Below are 23,152 nucleotides of genomic sequence, written 5' to 3'. Positions count from 1 at the left end.
CACCAAAGCAGCAAATAACTTCTTTTCTGTGATTGTCGTTTCTAGCAAATTAAGCAGCAGTGGAAACAATGAGTACTTGGATGGAAGACTTCTATGGAAATCCAGAGTACAGTGGGAAGAGGTGTGTGTTGATTTATGTGGCATGCCTTTCTTGAACTGACACTGAAGAAATACTCCAGCATGATACTAGGTCACAGTGCTGTTGGAAATAATCTTTCAAGACTTAAGACCAAATGTGGTTTAGATTCCATGGTACATTGTGATAGACCCAGGCCAGTTGGGTACAGCAGAGTAGTTGAAGGCAGATACACTAGCCACTGGATAAGCAGTTTTCTGTTCCCTGACTGAGCAGAGCAGGGGCTGCTCCAGGCTAGGGTTGACATGACTCCAATTAGCCTGCAAAGAGTCGGTGAGGCTGTTAAGCTAATGTGAACACCTGACTCTAATTCAGGCCCCTCTATAAAAGGGCTCACTCTTGTCAGGCTGGGGGGGGCCAGAGGAGAGGAAGTGTGGCCGAAGGGCTTGGTAACGAAGACACCCTCAAACCACTGGAAAGCGAGCCCTAAGGTAAGGGTGAAGCAGGTGTTAGAGAAGCGGGGGAGCTGTGGGGAAGAGGCCCAGGGAAATGTAGCAACTCTGGCAGTGAAAGGTTGGCTGCCATTAGAGTCCCTGAGCCAGAACCCAGAGTAGAGAGCAGGCCTGGGTTCACCCCAACCTGCCACAACAGGAAACCCCTCCTGGGAGGGGAAGACAGCCCCTGTCAGGCCAGGAGCCTAAATTGTTCTTGAGTAAGCCCACAGGGACAACAGAGACTGTGGGAGTTCTCTCCCCAACCTTCTTGCTGGTTTATGATGAAAAAGGCTCAGTAGACTATACCCTGGCCCTAGAGAGAGAAGGGCTATCTGGAGGGTTGCAGTGAGCCTCTGAGGCTAGCATAAATCACCTGGAAGCACAGGACCCACAGGGACGAGGTTGGAGCTCTGCCACAATGTATATAAATTTTTTTAAGCAACCCCCCCACCCCACCGCTGACTGTCACTTACGTACAATATAACCTTACATGCAAGGTATGACAGAGCATTGTATGTACTGACCGTGTCTAACCTGTAGCAGAACAGGTATCAAGATAAGGACACCTGCATAAGTCATGTGAATGGTTGCCTTAGGGAAGAACAAGACTCTCGCTTACTCCTAGAATGTGAACCTACATGAAAGCTTTTTTCAGCTGAGACTGTACCTTGGGAGACATGGAGTGTGCTGAAAACAATTACATTGAAAGCATTACAGAGGATACATATTAAAAACAATGAAAGTACCTACATATACTAAAAAGCTTACCAGACATCCTCCCACCTCCAGCCTCAGACCTGGTAGGTAGGTAGGTGTCAGTCCTTCAAAATTCTCAATTGAATTTTCATCATGGTTACAAGTTCATAACAGTCTCAGATTCAGAACCAGATGCTAGGCAGGGCTGTTCAGCCATTTCTTTATACAGCTCAGGCCTTTGATTTCCAGCCTCTGGGAACAGGTGGTCAACAGGCATAGATCCTGTCCTTGGACTAGCTTCAAAAAATACAGTTATTGCATAACCAGAGGAGGGGAATTTGCATTAACCTCCCCCTAGGCATTCCCCAAGAAATCTACGTAATCCTTATTGTCCCAAATGTCCATTCTTGTCTGGCACTTTCAGTATTGTCCTTTGAACTCCCAGCCCTCACATCACATCTTCCCCTTAGAGAGGTTACGTGCAATGCCTTTATAACATCAACTGCATTTAATACAATGGACTCCAAAGAAACTTGATTCAGTAAGGTCTCCTAAGGCTATGCTGAAAATTGCCATCTCAAAAGAGTGAACTTTTCAAATGTTAAACTTACTTCTATAGCGCAACACAAGTACTGTTCTCAAGTTCAGTTCTCCTCTTCAGTGATATCCCATTATCTCAGGATATGAAGGCCACTGTCCTACAAGTAAGGGGGACAACTCCATTAGATCAGGGTATATTCAGTGACTGGGCCCTGAAATGTTAATTTCTCTCATCTTCCCCCTATAAATCTGGGCAACTGGGAAGGAAAGGTAAAGGCATCAGGGAAGGACACTACAGATTTGGACCACAGGAGTCCGTCTGGAACAGAGGAAATTGAAGGCTCCATTTTCCCTGTAAAATGAGGAGCAAGAAATGCAGGGGTTCCCTTCCTCTTTCTCATTACCATAATACAAATCTTCCATAATCTTCACAGGCTTTAGAAGGGCCCAGGAAGTGTACAAAGGCTCCTCATTATTCATCTTCCTGGGAGCCAGGGCAGCTTCTTTTCTGCTGTGGTGCTAGAGGAGGAACCTCAGAATACCTTTTTTGAGGAGTAATTTGAAACCATTCTCAGAAGTATCACGCAAACTCTATTCTTCTGGCCCCTGGAAAAGGCAACCTGGGAGGAAGTGGGAGAGAAAGGGGCATTAGTCCACCCACAAGCAAATCTGTCAGGATTTATGCTCGCAAGAGTTGGTGCAACACTTACGTCTGGTGAAAGGAACAGCAAGTCATTATTTAAAAGAATAAGCTAATAAAAATGCAGCCATCTCGGCAGCGCTTTATACATCTGCTGCTGCCCCATCTTGAGCTAGAGCCATGCATGCATAGTCAGTCCCTATTGCCTGCTGTTTCAGTCAAGATAAGAAGATCCTCTGGATGGGGAACCACTTTGGGAAAGATTTTCCTTAGAAATAGCTGTTGTGAGAGATTGACAGCCTACCCCAAACAGACAGAAACTGACGGTAAGAACAATGACTGTGTCATAACACCAGCTCTGCCTGAGGCCATGGAAATGCTATCCCCAGGCAAAACAGGTACAGGATTTACAGGGGGCATAGCCAACTAGCTGACGGAATACACCAACTGGTATAAGAGACATAGTAGATATTGCAGGAAACTCCTCTGCATCTTTCAAGCAAGCATGACTACAGCCTAACCCTGGATAATAAGGTTCCCCAAATAGAGGGCAAATGGCATGTTGGGAAAATACATCAGAAGAATGAAGAGGCAGAGAGCTCCTGGCTTACATCTTAAAATTGAATGCCATGCCAAAACCAAGTTATGGACATCTCCCCTCTTCCTCCAACTGACTGAAACACGGGACTATGAAGAGTGCTATATATCATCTGCTTCAAGTTGGAGTTATTTATCTCCTAGCAAACAAGGGTTAGGGCTCCACCTCAAGTGACCAAGCATTCCTAAGACAGAGGCACACTCAACTGGAAGTTCTTGAATGGCATCCTATGGAAGCTCAGACTGGATACTGTACATTTCACTAGAGAAGCAATTCTAAAGGGATTTTTTTCTCTCCTTGATATGAAGAAAGGAGGTGAGGCACCACATTATTATCTGAACCTCCCAGAGGAGATATCTGCTTCACCTACAGGAGGCAATGTTATCAGTGTGCTGTGCTTTTTGTTTTTTGTTTTTATCTTTTGGTCTCCCTGCCTCTCTAAGGTGATTTCCAAAATGCTAGTTAACACTTGGGCAAAAAGGGGTTCATGTATACACATGCTAAGATGACCTGTTCATTGGATTTGTCAACCCCTCCAAGAACAGAATAATGTCATGCAGTCAATATTACTTCTGAGAGTCGTCAGAGATACCTACCTCCACAGGATTATATTTTTATCAGAGGGCAGGATTCAAAAGCTGATGGTCACAAGGCACAGTGTCTTGCAGTCACATCTATCATAGTTCTGATGTCTTGGATCAGAAAGAAGGTCTCTTCATCATCATCATACTATTGTGAGTGAAATTCCATGAGTCTTCTCCAGCAGTTTCTTAATTTCTTGCACCCATCATTCCTGTCTTCCTTTGTCCCATTGCCAGGAGGTACTTAGAAGGCCACTGTATGCTGGAATCAGAGAAAGTTGGTGGAAAAATCTATCCCAGCTTCAAAAGCAGGGAAGCTCATCCCAGGTTAATTGAAGAACAGACTCCAACACAGTATCAGTTGGCTCAGGCTCAGAGCAATTGGACCCTAACAGCCATAAGTCTAGTCCTGATCAGCCACAATATACCAGTGATATCTGACAACATTTGAGCAGAGGCTTTTATCAACAAGAAAGGAGGTACCACATTCTCAGTCTGGCTGTCAGTGCCTAATCTTCTCTGTTCCTGGGTGAAAAGGAGAATGTTCTGTTTTCTCAAGCATTGCACTTAAAGAGGAAATAAACATCATAGCAGCCAGTAAAAAAAAAAAAAAAAAAAAAAAAAAAAGGCAAAGGATAAAGCTGCAAAAGTGGAGTCTACAGCCCAAGGTCTTTGAATGGAGAGTCAGTGCCTGAGTTGCCTGCTCGTCAATGGTTCTATTTCCATCCAGAGCCAGTGAAGAAACTGAAGTCTTGTTGCAGATGAAGAGACTGATAGGCTGCAGGTATAACCACACACTTTCGCCCATGGCCAAAAGCGTGACTGTCTTTTCTGGTCACATTTTCCAGGACAACAGCAAAGGCAGAAGAGAACCAGGTGGCCTCACATTGTCTGCGGGAGTCCTGGTTCTCATAGTCAATTCAGGTGGCAGTCACCACTCAGTTATTCCCCTTCTATAATAAGGATCTGTCCCAATGACAAAATTCTTCACCCAAGCCCACAAAATTAGATCTAACTACATTGTATAGGAGAGGTATCAATTAATATAGAACATTCAGATGTGTTTATAATACACTTTCGTTTTTAGCCTTGAGAAAGTATTCTACAAATAGACCAGGCCCTTGAATATGCCTTATATGTAGGGCACAGTGTTAAATTGTAAGCATGGAGGGATCCAGTCAATGCAAGGGCAAAGCACAATTTTATTTATTTATTTGGGGGGGGGCTACAGTAAAGTCTTAAAATGAGCCTAAAACCTCACACTCTAAAATCCAAATGGTAGCCGTTTCCATTGCACTACAGCCAGCAAGCTGGCGCAGGATTGTTCTCTCATCCAGCCACAAGAAGATTTCTTAGAGCTCTTGTACTTCTCAAATCCACATCAGTGAGAATTCCCTCCTGGGAACTGGTTTCAGAATAGCAGCTGTGTTAGTCTGTATCCACAAAAAGAAAAGGAGGACTTGTGGGACCTTAGAGACTAACAAATTTATTTGAGCATAAGCTTTCGTGAGCTACAGTTCACTTCATCGGATGCATTCAGTGAAAAATACAGTGGGGAGATTTATATACATAGAGAACATGAAACAATGGGTGTTACCATACACACTGTAATGCGAGTGATCACTTAAGGTGAGCTATTACTAGCGGGGGGGGGGGGATGGGACAACACGTTTGTAGTAATAATCAAGGTGGGCCATTTCCAGCAGTTGACAAGAACGTCTGAGGAACAGTGGGGGGTTGGGGGCGGGGATAAACATGGGGAAATAGTTTTACTTTGTGTAATGACCCATCCACTCCCAGTCTCTATTCAAGCCTAAGTTAATTGTATCCACCTTGATTATCACTACAAAAGGTTCCTCCCTGCCGCGCCCCACCCCCCTCCTGCTGGTAATAGCTCACCTTAAGTGATCACTCGCATTACAGTGTGTATGGTAACACCCATTGTTTCATGTTCTCTATGTATATAAATCTCCCCACTGTATTTTCCACTGAATGCATCCGATGAAGTGAGCTGTAGCTCACGAAAGCTTATGTTCAAATAAATTTGTTCGTCTCTAAGGTGCCACAAGTCCTCCTTTTCTTTCTCCTGGGAACTAAATCTTGTATTCAATGCCTGGCTAAGCAACTTTTTCATCCCTCGTCAGAAGTGCCTGTCTATTTTTTATCTTTAAAGGCAGCCATCCTGGTTACAATCACTATGGCAAGGAATATTTCTGGAGGTTAAAATCTCATCAGGGAACAGCAATGATGTCTCTCTCAAGAGAGCAGAGCTCGGCTACGTGTTAACACAGCCTAGATTCCCAACATAAACCTGGTTACAAGAAATTGTTTTCTTTTCCAGCCTTCAAAAATAAAAAAAACACCCACCATACAACTCTGGCATACTCTTGATGTCAGGAAGGCTCTAAAAAAATCAACATTGATTGTAGCATCCGGTTCAGAAAAGTCAGAAGATCTCTAGCACTGTTTGTCTATAACCTCCATCGTAAATTTTAAAATGTTGGCACATTCAGAGGTAAAAGTCATTTTCCCCCTTGCATTCAGAGCCATGGAAGCCTCCTCACTTGAAAGATCATACAAAGAGAGATGTAGGGTGGCCATCTGGTTGTTTCTTTTCACATCTTCATTAAGTTTTATGTATTAAATATGCAGGCACCCTCAGTCTCTCCCATTGGAGGGAGGGGTCTGCTCACCCAGTAACTGATCTATTTAGAAAAGAAGGAGAGAGACAGCTGTCTCCTAATTCATCTGTTAGTTCACTCCATGCTATTGGCCATCCTGCTGTATGGAAAGTCTGCAGATGCACCCATCCAGCATGGCAATTACAGTTCTGAGGGAGGCTTCAGCTATTGCAAACTCCTCCATGCAGGCACTATATTTATATATACTGTTCTCTGGAAATTGGGGTGGAATGTGCAGTTGCTCTGCAGTAGAAGGATTTATATTAATTTCTTGTTTTAGCTATTTAACCTGTGAATTAAATTTTAAAGGACTTAGCTGTACAATGCAGCTTTGGAAACATCTTGAACTGGCTGGCTGGCTGACTGACTGGGTCTTTAGGTTATGGCTCCCTGCCTGCCTTGATTGATAGGGATGATTTCTGCCTCCAAGTAGTAAAGACACATTGTCATGGATCTGTGGACTTTCCCACTAGCAGAAAGGAAATTTTCAGGTAAGGTAAGATGCGGTTTCCTAAACAATCCTGAGGGTCTCTACAGCCTGTATCAGAAGCAAATACCAAGCACTGTGGAGAATTATCATCTGACTTCACTGAAAAGTTCACACACATTCAGGAAGGATTCTCAAACAGCCTGGATCTGCCCTGCCTGCACCCACCAACTAGTAGGCTTCCTGCATTCTTGGAGTTCAGTACATTCACTTATTAAGAAGCTCTGGACAACCTAAAGGAGTCTCATCCCAAAACTTAAGACTCTGACCCCTGCCTTTACTGGCTTGTGTAACAGTCATGAGTAACTGGTGTCACTGATGACCAAAATAGCTAATGCCTCATTCAGAGAAGGAATCTTCCCCTCTTCTTCAAACACGCAATAGTCTAACCAGCACTGAAGAAACCCACCCTGGATATATAGGTTCTAGCCAACTACCTCTCAGTGTCAAAGCACCTGTTCCTAAGCAAGCTTATAGAGAAGCTAGCCAAAGGCCAACTACAAGCTCATCTTACTGAAACGAACATCCTAGATCCAACACAATCTGATTCAGGCCAGGATATGGAACTAAAACCACTTTAGTGGCATGGATGGAGAATCTCCTGCTTCCAATGGATAGAGGACAGACATCTGTTTTCATTCTCCTGAACCTCTCTGTGGTTCAATAATCATTCAATAATCAACCATGAGATATAGCTGTCTTACCTGAGAGAGGTGACAGAGATTCAGGATAATGCACTAAAATGGTAAGAATCCTTTCTGGAGGGATACACCCAATGAATAGTGATGGGAAACTACCCCATCCATTACTAGACTCCTGCCTTTTGTAGTCCCAGAAGATCAGTTCTCTCTCTGGTCCTATTTAGCATTGACATACAGCTGCTTACTTGAACTAGTAAGATGACATGGACTCAAATGCCAGCAAGAGGGAGGTGTCACACAGCTCTCCCTTCCTTCACCACATATGACCACACCCCACCACCAAGATGGGTCAGTATTTGGATGAGATCATGGCTGAAGATGTATGAAGAACAACTGACTGAAGCTGAACCCAAAAATGACAGAGTGGTGTTGGTGGGCAGAGGAAAGCATTTTGAAGAGTTCACAACCATGGTACAGTCTCCTTTTGTTGAAGGTACACATCTACAATTGTTCAATTCAGTCCATGGCTTAGGAGTGCTTCCTGGATTCCTCAGTGTTGTTAAGCTCTCACATAGCAGCATCTGTGAGTAATTCTTTCTACCATCCCTGCTCGGCTAGTAGACTCCATCCCATCCTGAACGATGACCTGGTGCAACTTATATAATTCTGGTTGATGTTATGAAATTGCTGCCTGGAAAGCCTCAGTGTATAGTGAGTCAGCCATGAATTGACAGGGATTGTAGTATATCCCTCACATACTGTCTGAAGTGTCCCTGAACTGTCAATTTTTAAACCTTAATAGCCACCTATTCAGGTGGAAACACCTTAGGACAATGGGAAGGCTGAAGCCTCAAGAAATTAGTTCAACAGAGTAACACAGGCTACCCCCTGATACTAGTTAAACCAAGATTGTCTGCAGGGAAGGGTTCTGGGGAGTGGCAAATCCCCAGCAAAAGAACAAAGAAACCAAGGTGTTGATGCTAGACTTTAAACTACAGAGGCCTGGTGGATCAGGAAAGACTCCCAGATACACCCAGAAAACTTCTGGCAGGACACAGAGGCATGCTTTTGTAGTGGGGAAAGGACTTATTTGACTGCAGAACCAGCTAGGGAAAAGGAAACTAGCTGATCTGCAGCAGAGAGAGAGAGAGAGAGAGAGGCTCCATGATGCAGAAAAGAAACTGAGTTCAGGAGGGGGAATCTAGACTCCTCAGAGGACTCTGCCTTAAGTCCAGAGAACACTCCAGAGTGGTGAGGAAACTGAGGCAGGGGTATGTATTATTTTGTCTAGTTCTGTGTTTCTCCCATGCTATCTATATAAAGAGCAATGGCATTTTAGAACTCTGTGCAAAATCTATCTGTGTGTCTGCTTTTACCATCATGTGCCTTTGAAGAGTTAAACTGCAAATCCAGAGTGCCCCTATGGTTGGAGTTCTGGGAAAGGGTGTGCTTAAGCTACAGGAAAGTCTGAGAAGGTCAGCACTGGTCCTGAAGGCATATGGCAGCTGGACTGTGTGGTCCCAGCTGGACAGCCTATGCCCTGTAAATGTGCCAGAGATGCCAAAGAAAGACAGTGCTGAGCCTACTCAGATCAAGGGAAACTTAAAGCACATGGGTCTAGTGGACTGGAACCCAACACAGTAGTCTAGTGTGAGTGTCCAGCAGACTGTGATTTACCAGGGTTGTGTGTGTGACACCTGGCCTCAGTTATTCATACCTTGATCACCTCTTAGATGGACTACAGCAATGTAATATACCTGGGCATGAAGCCTTCAGTACTTAGGAAACTCCATCTAGTACAGAATCCTGCAGTGCATCTCTTCAGCTACTGGCTACCACAAGTACATCAGACTCGTTGTCCACGCCTGCACTGGCTGCCAGGAGAATATCTAGCCAAGTTCAAGGACTCAGTCTTTAACGTCAAAGCTCGACAGCCTGGGCCCAGGGAATCTAAAAGATTGGTTTAAACTCCAGGATGAAGACTACGGTCAACAGCTTTGCACCTGTGGCACGAAGGACTTTTCTACAATAAGGGTAAAGGTTGTTTGTGCGACAGACAGAACTTTCTTGGGTGCTGCTCCAAGACAGTAGAATGAACTCTTCCAGGAACTAAGGATCATCACAAAGCTTACTACTCTATAGGTGCAAGTCACATTTCTTTGACCTGCCTTCTCTAACATAAACTGTGCATCTGTGCAAAAAAGTTTCAAAACTAAACCCTCCTCAGCGCGCAGTCTCCATGGGGAGTGGATGAGGGAACAAACATGTAACTGATATTAGTCATGTTGCTTAAGGCATTACTGGAAGGTGCTCAGATACTACAGTGAGGAGGGCCATATAAGAACTTATATACAATAGAACAGAATTGAAAAAGGAGTATAAACTGATGTATACAGTCCGCATCCAGAGGCATTTCAAGCTTAAAAACCAAAACCAACAACCTTATAATTTCCTGAATTTTTTTTAAAATAAAAAGCTGCTTTGAAGAACATTATAGGAATGACTTATCGGTAAGTAACCACCACTTTAAACAAAAAAATTGGCATTACTGTACCTTTTAAAAACATAATACTTTAGCACCCACTAGTGGTCAAACCAGGTACAGTACAGTAGTATCATATAAATTGTATAGCAGAAACAGGTTTCAGAGTAACAGCCGTGTTAGTCTGTATTCGCAAAAAGAAAAGGAGTACTTGTGGCACCTTAGAGACTAACCCATTTATTTGAGCATGAGCTTTCGTGAGCTACAGCTCACTTCATCGGATGCATACCGTGGAAACTGCAGCAGACATTATATACACACAGAGATCATGAAACAATACCTCCTCCCACCCCACTGTCCTGCTGGTAATAGCTTATCTAAAGTGATCATCAAGTTGGGCCATTTCCAGCACAAATCCAGGTTTTCTCACCCTCCAGCCCCCCCCCCCCACACAAACTCACTCTCCTGCTGGTAATAATAGCCCATCCAAAGTGACCACTCTCTTCACAATGACAGGTTTCAGAGTAGCAGCCGTGTTAGTCTGTATTCGCAAAAAGAAAAGGAGGACTTGTGGCACCTTAGAGACTAACCAATTTATTAGAGCATAAGCTTTCGTGAGCTACAGCTCACTTCCTCAGATGCATATCGTGGAAACTGCAGCAGGCTTTATATATACACAGAGAATATGAAACAATACCTATTCCCACCCCACTGTCCTGCTGGTAATAGCTTATCTAAAGTGATCATCAGGTGGGCCATTTCCAGCACAAATCCAGGTTTTCTCACCCTTGTCACTTTGGATGGGCTATCACCAGCAGGAGAGTGAATTTGTGTGGGGGGGTGGAGGGTGAGAAAACCTGGATTTGTGCTGGAAATGGCCCACCTGATGATCACTTTAGATAAGCTATTACCAGCAGGACAGTGGGGTGGGAATAGGTATTGTTTCATATTCTCTGTGTATATATAAAGCCTGCTGCAGTTTCCACGATATGCATCTGATGAAGTGAGCTGTAGCTCACGAAAGCTTATGCTCTAATAAATTGGTTAGTCTCTAAGGTGCCACAAGTCCTCCTTCTCTTCACAATGTGCATGATAATCAAGGTGGGCCATTTCCTGCACAAATCCAGGTTCTCTCACCCCCTCACCCCCCTCCAAAAACCACACACACAAACTCACGAAAGCTCATGCTCAAATAAATTGGTTAGTCTCTAAGGTGCCACAAGTACTCCTTTTCTTTTTCTCCCTACAATGTGCATGATAATCAAGGTGGGCCATTTCCAGCACAAATCCAGGTTTTCTCACCCCCCCCCACCCCCATACACACACAAACTCACTCTCCTGCTGGTAATAGCTCATCCAAAGTGACCACTCTCCCTACAATGTGCATGGTAATCAAGGTGGGCCATGTCCAGCACAAATCCAGGCTTTCTCACATTCCCCCCACCCCCATACACACACAAACTCACTCTCCTGCTGGTAATAGCTCATCCAAACTGACCACTCTTCAAGTTAAAATCCAAGTTAAACCAGAACATCTGGGGGGGGGTTAGGAAAAAACAAGAGGAAACAGGCTACCTTGCATAATGACTTAGCCACTCCCAGTCTCTATTTAAGCCTAAATTAATAGTATCCAATTTGCAAATGAATTCCAATTCAGCAGTTTCTCGCTGGAGTCTGGATTTGAAGTTTTTTTGTTTTAAGATAGCGACCTTCATGTCTGTGATTGCGTGACCAGAGAGATTGAAGTGTTCTCCGACTGGTTTATGAATGTTATAATTCTTGACATCTGATTTGTGTCCATTTATTCTTTTACGTAGAGACTGTCCAGTTTGACCAATGTAAATGGCAGAGGGGCATTGCTGGCACATAATGGCATGGAGGGGGGTGAGGGGGTGAGAGAACCTGGATTTGTGCAGGAAATGGCCCACCTTGATTACCATGCACATTGTAGGGAGAGTGGTCACTTTGGATGAGCTATTACCAGCAGGATAGTGAGTTTGTGTGTGTGGTTTTTGGAGGGCGGTGAGGGGGTGAGAGAACCTGGATTTGTGCTGGAAATGGCTCACCTTGATTATCATGCACATTGTAGGGAGAGTGGTCACTTTGGATGAGCTATTACCAGCAGGATAGTGAGTTTGTGTGTGTGGTTTTTGGAGGGCGGTGAGGGGGGTTTTTGGAGGGGAGTGAGAGAACCTGGATTTGTGCAGGAAATGGCCCACCTTGATTATCATGCACATTGTGAAGAGAGTTGTCACTTTGGATGGGCTATTATTACCAGCAGGAGAGTGAGTTTGTGTGTGGGGGGCTGGAGGGTGAGGAAACCTGGATTTGTGCTGGAAATGGCCCAACTTGATGAGCACTTTAGATAAGCTATTACCAGCAGGACAGTGGGGTGGGAGGAGGTATTGTTTCATGATCTCTGTGTGTATATAATGTCTGCTGCAGTTTCCACGGTATGCATCCGATGAAGTGAGCTGTAGCTCACGAAAGCTCATGCTCAAATAAATTGGTTAGTCTCTAAGGTGCCACAAGTACTCCTTTTCTTATAGCAGAAACAGCAATTCAACTATATCAGGCATGGCCAAACTGTGACTCGTGAGCTGTATGCGGCTCTTATACAGTTAAAGTGCGGCTCGCTGAGCCCCCACACCCCCCCCACCCATTCTCCACCTACCAGACTGGGCGGGGGAAAGCTCAGGGCTTCTGCCCTGCGGTGGCGGGGGGGGGTGGGACTAGAGGCTTCTGCACTGCAGGGAAGGGAGTCCAAGGGCTTTAGCCCTGCAGGGCGGTGTCAGGGCAGAAGCTCCGTGCCCCAGCTGGCATTGCTTGTGCATGTCTTGCGGTTCTGGAACTTCTGAAGATTATTGTATGCGGCTTGGAGGGTCAGTAAGTTTGGCCACTCCTGAACTATATATTACATAATGGAAACAAATAGGCATATTATCATGAAAACATTGATCACTCATTTAAATTAAAGTAAAATGGGCTGTCATTCTTGGCAGTTGTCAACCCAATTGAGAGTTTTATTAAAAAATAAAAACAAAACAAAAAAATAAGTTAATTGGGTTGTGCTTTATTCAAACTAACCTCCATATATGTACCTGGCAGGGTTTTTTGGGACTTATGGTTGGTTATAGTGTTATTTATCCCTTCACATAACACAAGAACCAGGGGTCATGCAGTGAAATCAATAGTCAGTAGGTTTAAAACGAATACAATTAAATACTACTTCACACAATGCAGTCAACCTGTGGAACTCATTGTAAGGGAATGTTGGGAAAGTCTAACTAAGTTAAAAAAAGAATTTGATAAATTCATGGATGATAGGTCCATCAATGGCTACTAGCCAAGATGGTCAGGGATGCAACCCCATGCTCTGGATTTTCCTAAGCCTCTAATTGTCAGGAGCTGGGACTGGATGACAGGGAGTGGACCACTCAATAATTGCCCTGTTCTGTTCATTCCCTCTGAAGCATTTGGCATTGGCCACTGTCAGAAAACAGGATACTAGGCTAGATGGACCATTGTCTGACCCCATAGGGCCATTCTTATGGTCTTATGATGCAATTGGCAAGTCTTGGGATAGAAAGGACAAAAGATCCTGTCCCACAAGATTGTGGAAAAGTCCAAATACACTAGCTCACCCTTGTCCACGTATTTGTTGAATCCCTCAAAGAATTTGAATAGATTGGTGAAGCATGATTTCCCTTTACAAAAGCCATGTTGGCTCTTCCCCAACAAATTGTGTTCATTTATTTTGTCTGGTACTTTTGTTCTTTACTATAGTTTCAACCAATTTGCCCAGTACTGAAATTAGGCTTGCTGGCCTGTAATTGCCAGGATTGCCTTTGAAACCTCTGGACTCTTTTTTAAAAATTGGAGTCACATTAGGTATCCTCCAGCCATCTGATATAGAAGCTGATTTAAGTGATAGGTTACATACCACAGTTAGTAGTTCTGCACTTTCATATTTGAGTTCCTTCAGGTTCTTGGGTGAATAACATGTGGTCCTGGTGACCTATTACTGTTGACTGTACCTGTTGTGAAGCACTGAAACAATAATACACGGTTTGATGTCTGCTCTTTAGGCTCTTCGAACTCTGATGGTCCTTTGACCTCCGCAGGTCCTTCCACTTCAGTCCCACTCGAACAGGACCCTGGATTCCAGAACTCTCACAGGCCAGTCCAAGTGGAAGCCTTTCTGTGATGAACTTATGGAGGACATTCTGGACAGGGCCAACAAGCAGGTGAGTATCAGAGGGAGAAAGACTCACCGCAAGTGGAAAGGCACAGACAGGCTGCAGAGAAAGAGAACAGAGTTTCAGTGTGTAAGGAGCCCCCCTCCAAGGTTCCATGTGCTGTAGACCAGGAACACTTTGGACTGTTCCATGATTGCCCATTCAATTGGGACTTAGCAGCTGGACAGGTCAAATCTACCCCATGCAGTCCTACACCCTCATGCAGGCTCCTTCCTCCCAGCAGGCCTCCACTCCTGTGCAACCCCCCGACCCCTATGAACAGCCCCCTGTGGCAGTGCCATATGCATGCTAAATGTGGATGGAAGGGACAGGAGAATGGCGGGGGGGGGAACAAGGGACACACAACAGTAGGGGGGTTATTGTTTGGAACTGTTTGCACTATTCGTGCACTTTGTTTTTGTTAGAGGTTTTGTTTTGGTGTGGCAATGGCTTCATATTGTGCTTTTCTAATATATGTTCAAAAAAGTTTTTAATTTTAGTAAAGGAATTGTATTGCCATTACATCATGTAATGTTTCAAACAATAAAGGTAAACATATGATAAGGGACAACTGGAAAGGTGCATGTAAACACTATTTCTCAATACATTTCTCTACATTAAGTCATCCTGTAGATCCACAGTTCTAGCTAGTTTATAAGCCCTCATGTTATTCATAACTACAATGCATGGCAATCCACACACACCCCCACACCGCGACCCCCCCCCCCACACACACTTCATTGTGTGATGTGACCATACCTCATTTCCTGTAAAGAGTGTACAAGCACATTGATAAACATACTTTTCTCCCTCTTCCATTTGCCCATTTTGTCCATGATGTGGAAGCACAGAGCATTGCTGATTTGTGTTGCCCAGGTGTCTCCTGCCCCAGCTGTGAAAGGTGCACTCTTTGGTTAAATGTACCAGCTCAGTAATCCTTTACTGCCATAGCTCCATTCAGGGGCAAATGGCTTATCTTTGGGTTCACAACAATTATTAAGAGCACAGCAAGTCACAATAATGTCAGAGGATGTTGTGAAGGCCAAGACTATAGCAGGGTTCAAAAAAAGAACTAGATAAATTGTTGGCAGATAGGTCCACCAATGGCTATCAGCCAAGATGGGCAGGGATGGTATCCCTAGCCTCTCTTTGCCAGAAGCTGGGAATGGGCGACAGGGGATGGATCAGCTGATGATCACCTGTTCAGTTCATTCCTTCTGAAGCACCTGGCATTGGCCACTGTCGGAAAGCAGGATGTTGAGCTAGATTAACCTTTCATCTGAACCTATTTCATCAACCATTCTAATGCAGACAGAACTGATGACATTGGCATCCAAATGCGTCTGTAAACAGTACTAGCAGAATTTCAGTCTGCTAAACACACATTCATCAACCATTCTGCACTTGCTGAGAGTGTAACTGAATCTCTTTTTTGCCAGGTCCTCTGGAACCAGGGTATGGTTTCATACACAAAGGCAAAAAAGGAGTACCACGATAACAGTGGGGTCAGTAACTCCATTTATGACAATGTCATTTGGTGGGAATAGTGTCCCAATCTGTCCATCAGTGTAGTCTTCTGATCATCGGAAAACCCCAGCATCATGAATTTTTCCAGTGCAGTCCCTTTGGCATCCATAAATTGGCCTTTGTGGTCCACAAGGTCTTGCATAATAATGGCATAGTCCCCTTTGCGGTTTATGTACTCAAGTGCTCCTTGAGGAGGACAAACTATGAGCACAGGAGTCCCATTAATGGCCCTGGCACATTTTGGAAACCCCATTCTCTCAAAACTAACAATTACTTCAGGGACATTGTTTATGCCCAACTCCTCTGGGTAGATCACATGCCTGATTGCCTCAGATTCCTCCACGATTCCTTTACCCACAGTTGACTTTCCAATTCTGAATTGGTTGGCAGTCTGGGGTAGCCAGCTTCCAGAGAGCTATATCAGCCCACTTCTGGACCAGTATGGCCACCCTCATGTTTGTGTCATAAATCTGGAACGTGGGGACAAGCTACTCACAAAACTCCAGAAATTTAGCTTTCTTCATACAAAAGTTCTGAATCCACTTCTGGTCATCCCAGGTCTGCCTGGTGATGCAATCCCAACAGTCTGTTCTTGTGGCCCTACTCCAGACATGCTGGTTTATGTGGCGTTATCAGCATCTACACCAAGAATCACAGGCAGTATCTGCCAGGTCCATTCTTCCATGTCTGTACCATTTTCCTCCTCATCCTTCTCCATCAGGTGTCTTTGGTTGGTCAGACACCACCACCAGTATGTCCACCAGCATCTCATGGATTCTCTGCCCATTTGCTGAAACACAAGTGAAAGTGCAAACAAGAGATGGTCTTCAAATGGTGACTTCTTCTTGTTGCTGGCTCCAGCTGCTGGAGCTTGCAGACCCAAAAAGTGGCTTGGCAGGATCTGTTGGGACCCGGGGAGGCTGCAACAACTTCCTGTAGCGTATGGACAGTCAAGGATTCCCACACTGCCCCACAAATCAGGGCCTAGAGCAGCCACAGCTGGGGAGGGCGCTAGGAAGCTTGGGATATGGTGATTTGACTTGGGTCTGCATACTGCAATGTAGTTGTGGGAGCTCCAGGTTTGTGGCCCTGGTCCAGAAATTCTAAACCTAGGGTCAATAAGCTGTGTGGATACTCAAGCCATGGTCTTGCAAACCCAGAGTCTACAGACTCAAGTCCCACTAGCCTGGACTTACATTCCAATGTACACATACCATCTGTAACCTCCCTGAAGATGTTGTCTTTTCCAGAGGATGGATGTTGAAACAGTGGAACATCTAAGGTAAGGGACTGTTGGGAGATTGGTTGCAGGTGGGAAATTTGCTAGGGCCACTGGTAGAAGAGAGTCATTGTGAAAGGCTTGGATTTGGAAGAAAGAAAGCAGATGTCAAGAAGCCAGTCACCCATCACTATATAAACTTTAGAGCTTAAGAGAGCTTTCTGATTGGCTATCAATGTCAAATCCATAGCAATAACCCCCAATAAAAGTACCTGATTTTTTAGGAATTTCATTCCTTCTACCAGCTCCTCTCTTCAACTCATAATTCATGCTGTGATCCAGGCAATGTGTACTGGATCAGAAATATGAATAATTCCTAGTTCTATAGGTAGGGCTCTACCAAATTCCCAGCCATGCAAAATGCATCACGGACCATGAAAGCTGGTCTCTCCCACTGAAATCTGGTCTTTTTTGTGCTTTACCCTATATTATATAGATTTCACGGGGGAGACCAACATTTATCAAATTGGGGATTCTGACCCAAAAGGGAGTTGTGTGGGGGTTGCAAGGTTATTTTAGGGGGGTTGTGGTATTGCCACCCTTACTTCTGCACTGCTGCCTTCAGAGCTGAGCCGCTGGAGAACAGCAGCTGTTGGCCGGGCGCCCAGCTCAGAAGGCAGTGCCCTCCAGCAGCAGTTCAGAAGTAAGAGTAGCAATACCGTACCATGCCATCCTTACTTCTGCACTGCTGCCTTCAGAGCTGGGTGGCCAGAGAGTGGTGGCTGTGGACTGAGAGGCCAGTTCTGCAGGCAGCAGCGCAGAAGTAAGCTTGGTAACACCATACCATGCCATCCTTACTTCTGCGCTGCTGCTGGCAGTGGCTCTCGACATCGAATGATGCACTGTGGGGAAAAAGACTTCTGGAACAGACCATTTTTGCATAGACACGCCTACTCTGCCTAGATGTGCAGCATGATGGAGCTGTTATTGCCAAACTGACCAGTTTTGGTTACAAATCACTCTAGTATTCAAATGCAGGGATAACAAAATGTTGTTACCCTCATTGTATGAGTAAAGGGCAGCAGAACTGTGCTTAGCCTGCCCTGGTAGAGGGGGTCACCCTAAACTGAACCTCATCTGCTAAGCAGAGAACAGGGATGCCAAAGCCCAGAGAAGATGAATGGGGGAGGGGGGAGGTGTTCCTACTTGGTGGTATGGACTCTGCCTAAAGAGTCCTAGATCCCATTTGACCTGCTTGTCTTCAGCATTTAGTGACATAAGTGATTAGGCTTGATTATGAGTCCTTGCTTCCAGTTAGTGATTCCTAGAGCTGCCCTCACTGCTCAGCAAGTCTAGGGGTCAAGCCTTAGACCACTACCTGCTGAAATCATTGAGGGAGGGGTTAAGTGGTGGAACCTTAAAACGTAGTGTTGTGGCAGGGGCAGCAGAAGGAAGGTGGGCAGCAGCAGCTGTGGTGAAAAGCAACAGCAGAAGGCAGTCATGGCAGACAGCGGCGGCAGGGGGACGGCAGCAGAGAGACAACAGGCGTTGCTCAATGCCTCTCCTGCCTTGGGTCTCCGCTAGCCAAGGACCGCCAGCTGTGAGTGGGGTGCCATGGCGGGAAAGGGGAGTGATGTGTTAAGGGACATTAGGTAGTTGGACTTTCACACCACAAGGTGAAAAACTGAGGCAAAGGGTGCTGCCCAATGTATTGTGGGGTAGATGTGGGGTAGGCCTATGGCCACATGCTTTTGAATTACCGCTGTGGTGTTCTCCCAAAATTAATGTTGCATGCCCCTTTAATAAAAGCTTTATTTTGTTGAGCACAGACTCAGTGCTTGTCAGAGGGGAAGTGTTGCATCTTAGAGGTGCCCAGGGCAGTGTTTAGTTTTCCCAGATTGCTGGGTGAGGGCTCAAGCCAGTTCTATTTTCTGTTGTTAAAAGAAACCCCTAGACATTGAACCCAGCTCTGGCTGCTGCTGACTCGACCTGGCAGAAGGGTTATAAACACAATGAAAGTTCAGCCATCCCTCTGGCGAGCCACTTCAGTTCTCAGCAGGGGCCCCAGAATGGGGGGAATCAGGGGGCCAGAGCCCTCCTACTTTCAAAAGTGGACAAGCCTGTCCTGTTCACTTTTCTGCAGGGGTCCTGCCCCCTCCGCTTCCCCCCGAGTCCCTCAGGCCAGCAGCTGAAGCCCAGCTAAGTAGCCAGAGCAGCTGTGGTGTGCTGTGCTGCAGACCCTCCACTTGCCCCCGTGCACCCGCCCGCCCCCTTTGGGCAGGGTCTGCCGCCCTTGGTTCTCAGAAATGGTGACATGAATTTTCCAAGGGAGCGGGCGCTACAGAGCATTTTAACTGAGGTCAAGAATTAATTTCATTTCTTTTTAAACTGATTTCAAACTGCAGCAAATAGGGGAAGCCACCCATATCTCTTGAGTTGGTGCCGAGAGAGATCATTTTAAATGTAGGCAGTAGGTTTCCCTTTCTTTGTGTTTGATTAAATAGCTTCTTTAATCTCAAAAGCTTGTCTTTGCTACTGTTTTATTCTGATTCATTTCAGTTGACTGGTATCAATATGTCCTGATTTCCCCAGCTTCCGGGGGGTTTACACCGCCGGCTTGAATTTTTTTTTTTTTTTAACTTTCACTTTCAATCAAGGTTAAACTCAAGGTGCCTTATGATCCCAAGAATCTCCTGAGGGTGGCAAAAAGAAAAGGAGGACTTGTGGCACCTTAGAGACTAACCAGTTTATTTGAGCATAAGCTTTCGTGAGCTACAGCTCACTTCATCGGATGCAGTAGCAGTTCTTGTAAAATTGTATGCAGAGTGCTATACCCTCTAAAGCATCAAGCATAAACATGGGCAGTTTGTTTTCTCCACCCCCCGCAGGAAATACTGTAGAACAAACTGTGAATAATTTGATATGAATCATAAATATTTATGTCATACAAGTTAAATCCCTACAGCCTTCACTCTTAAATGATCACTTATGTCCAGGGGTTCAGATTACATGCAAATGCAGCAGCCTCCAGTTCAATGTCCATTTTGGACAGCTGCACCCATGCCATCACTCAGCTGATTGTCGTTAGTAACCGTTCCCAGTTGGCATCAGAGAGAATACCACACAATTTAATAGTAAACAAACATTTAATACACGCAGAACATTTGGAAATAGACTTTGGAACGTTTGTGAATAATTCTTAAACAAAAGTTATTAGGTAGTAAATCTACTAGTCCTCATACATATATTCACATATGTAACAGCAAGAAAGTGGGGAAGTATCAACATAACATTTATATTTCTATACTTCAGCACATATATTCCCCTCTGATCTTCTCTGAGATGGTTTCTTGGTCTCTATAACATGGCCATAATACATAGTGTGTGTCAGCTAGATTCTTCAGAGCTTGAGAAGAATGACAGCATCTCTGTTCTTTTCTAAACACTTCAGAGCCTTGTCAACATGCGAGTCCAGGGATTCGTTTAGCTAGCAGCATTCCAACACTTTGGCTAGTAGCTGACTGGTCCCTTCAGCTGCTGGGGAAACAGAAATCTGTGGGCTGTATCCAAAGTGGTACAGGCATTAGAATCAGCATATAAAATATAGAAATCCAGGGAATGTATGTAAGGTTTTCCCTCTGTAGGGCACTCTCTTTTCCCCATAAGCTCAGTTAAGTAAAGAAAGAATGTACAACCCCCCTCAGCTCATTCATTACTGCCCTGTTCTCTCTTTAATGGAGATAGAATCCGTGTTTAAAGCAATCAGCTGAGAGCGAAATGTAAATTTCACCGACCCTGTAGGGGTGACAAAGGCTCCACTCACACTCGCCTCACAGGTCCAGAATTCTCAGTGGAACAGAGTTACCATTCTCCACCCAGCTCTGCTGAGATCCCTGGCTCTGAGGCAGCCCATTTGGTGGGCTGTCCTAGAGCTGGAGACCCTGGAAGCCGTGGGAGTGGCAGTTCTATGGCAGGCTGCCTGGTGGGCTGTTCCAGAGGCAGGGACCTTGGGAGGCCAGGCTCCTGAAGAGCTGTGAGCCTGGTCGTTGGGATTGCCAGGGCTTCCACACTCCCCATCAACCCACCAAGTGCCTGGAAGTCCTGGGAGTTCAGGCTGACGAGAAGCCAGGTTGGCACGGTAGCAGGAAACCAGACAGATTTCCAACAGAAACCTGCCTGGGGGGTAATTTTGTCAAAGTCAACATGGCCCCATGGAATGTTTCCATTTTCACAAATTGGTAAATTTGGTTAAAAAAAATTTTATCAAAATGTTTCGGACCAGTTCTATCAATAATCTTTCCGCTCCTGAGTTCTGATTGGCTCAGCTCTCAAATGGTGACTATATGGAACCTGCAAGACTGCTTGCCCTGAATGAAAACCTTTCTTCATGGCTTTGGAAACAGCCATCAAGAATGTCCAGTAACTGCCCCACTCTACTTCTGGATGCCTCTGGGCCCTTCTAGCTGAGTTGCCCTGTCCTGTCCTCTGCACATATGCAGAGAAAGAGTATTACAAACAAATCAATGTCTCCTCCCCAATACTTCTCTCCCCTTCTATAAGACAACTCCTCCCCACCCCCCAAAAAAACCCCAAAACAAGTGCTGCAGTATAGAGTAATGTGGATTACATTAGTTCTCTCATGAAGAATGCCACAGAATAGGAAATGGTTTTCGCAATTCATTACAGTTTTCCCGAGATCCATAGTGAACAAAGCCACTAGCTTGTCATACAATAGCACCATACATCGAGAATCTAATTGCGCATTATAAGCATTAAAGAGTACATCTCAGGGATGCAGGGCAGGAGTTGTCATAAATATAAAGGGAAGGGTAAACCCCTTTGAAATCCCTCCTGGCCAGGGGAAAGCTCCTCTCACCTGTAAAGGGTTAAGAAGCTAAAGGTAACCTCGCTGGCACCTGACCAAAATGACCAATGAGGAGACAAGATACTTTCAAAAGCTGGGAGGAGGGAGAGAAACAAAGGGTCTGTGTGTCTGTCTATATGCTGGTCTTTACCGGGGATAGACCAGGAATGGAGTCTTAGAACTTTTAGAAGTAATCTAGCTAGGTATGTGTTAGATTATGATTTCTTTAAATGGCTGAGAAAAGAATTGTGCTGAATAGAATAACTATTTCTGTCTGTGTATCTTTTTTGTAACTTAAGGTTTTGCCTAGAGGGGTTCTCTATGTTTTTGAATCTAATTACCCTGTAAGATATCTACCATCCTGATTTTACAGGGGGGATTTCTTTATTTCTATTTACTTCTATTTTTATTAAAAGTCTTCTTGTAAGAAACTGAATGCTTTTTCATTGTTCTCAGATCCAAGGGTTTGGGTCAGTGGTCACCTATACAAATTGGTGAGGCTTTTTATCCAACATTTCCCAGGAAAGGGGGGGTGCAAATGTTGGGAGGATTGTTCATTGTTCTTAAGATCCAAGGGTCTGGGTCAGTAGTCACCTAGGCAAATTGGTGAGGCTTTTTACCAAACCTTGTCCAGGAAGTGGGGTGCAAGGTTTTGGGAAGTATTTTGGGGGTAAAAGACGCGTCCAGACAGCTCTTCCCCAGTAACCAGTATTAGTTTGGTGGTGGTAGAGGCCAATCCAAGGACGACGCTTGGAATATTTTGTACCTTGGGGAAGTTTTGACCTAAGCTGGTAAAGATAAGCTTAGGAGGTTTTTCATGCAGGTCCCCACATCTGTACCCTAGAGTTCAGAGTGGGGGAGGAACCTTGACAGGAATTATTTGAAACAACTTCCAGTCTGCTGAGTTATTTTATCAGACTTTCTAAATTACCCATTGGAACAGTTTACAAAGGGATGTGGTGGAGCTTGCAGCTCTTGGAATCTTTAAATCATGCTTTGGTGTCTTTCTCACAGATACGCTCTGGTTCAACCAGAAGTTATTGGGCTCAATGCAAGAACCCCTGGGTGAAATTTTATGGCCTGTGTCAGGCAGGAGCTCAGACTAGATGATCACTATGGTGCCTTCTGAGCTTAAAATCTATGCATTTATTAATTTAGCCACTGAACTCAATTACATATCCTAAAGATATTCCATATATTTCTGAAATCTACCCCAGTTAAATAACTGGTTGCTTCGTCTACCCCAGCTAGGACACTCACAGTGACTCTGGGAATGTACAGTATGCAGAAGCCAGGGTAAGATACAATGTTAAAATTAACTTTTAGTAAAACTACCCAATATCACAAAGGAAAGTTATTGACACTATGCCATGAATTTTTCATCGCTG

This window comes from Lepidochelys kempii, chromosome 3, assembly GCF_965140265.1.
Source record: "Lepidochelys kempii isolate rLepKem1 chromosome 3, rLepKem1.hap2, whole genome shotgun sequence".
Taxonomy (NCBI): Eukaryota; Metazoa; Chordata; order Testudines; family Cheloniidae; genus Lepidochelys; species Lepidochelys kempii.
Note: the sequence above shows the minus strand (reverse complement) of the source record.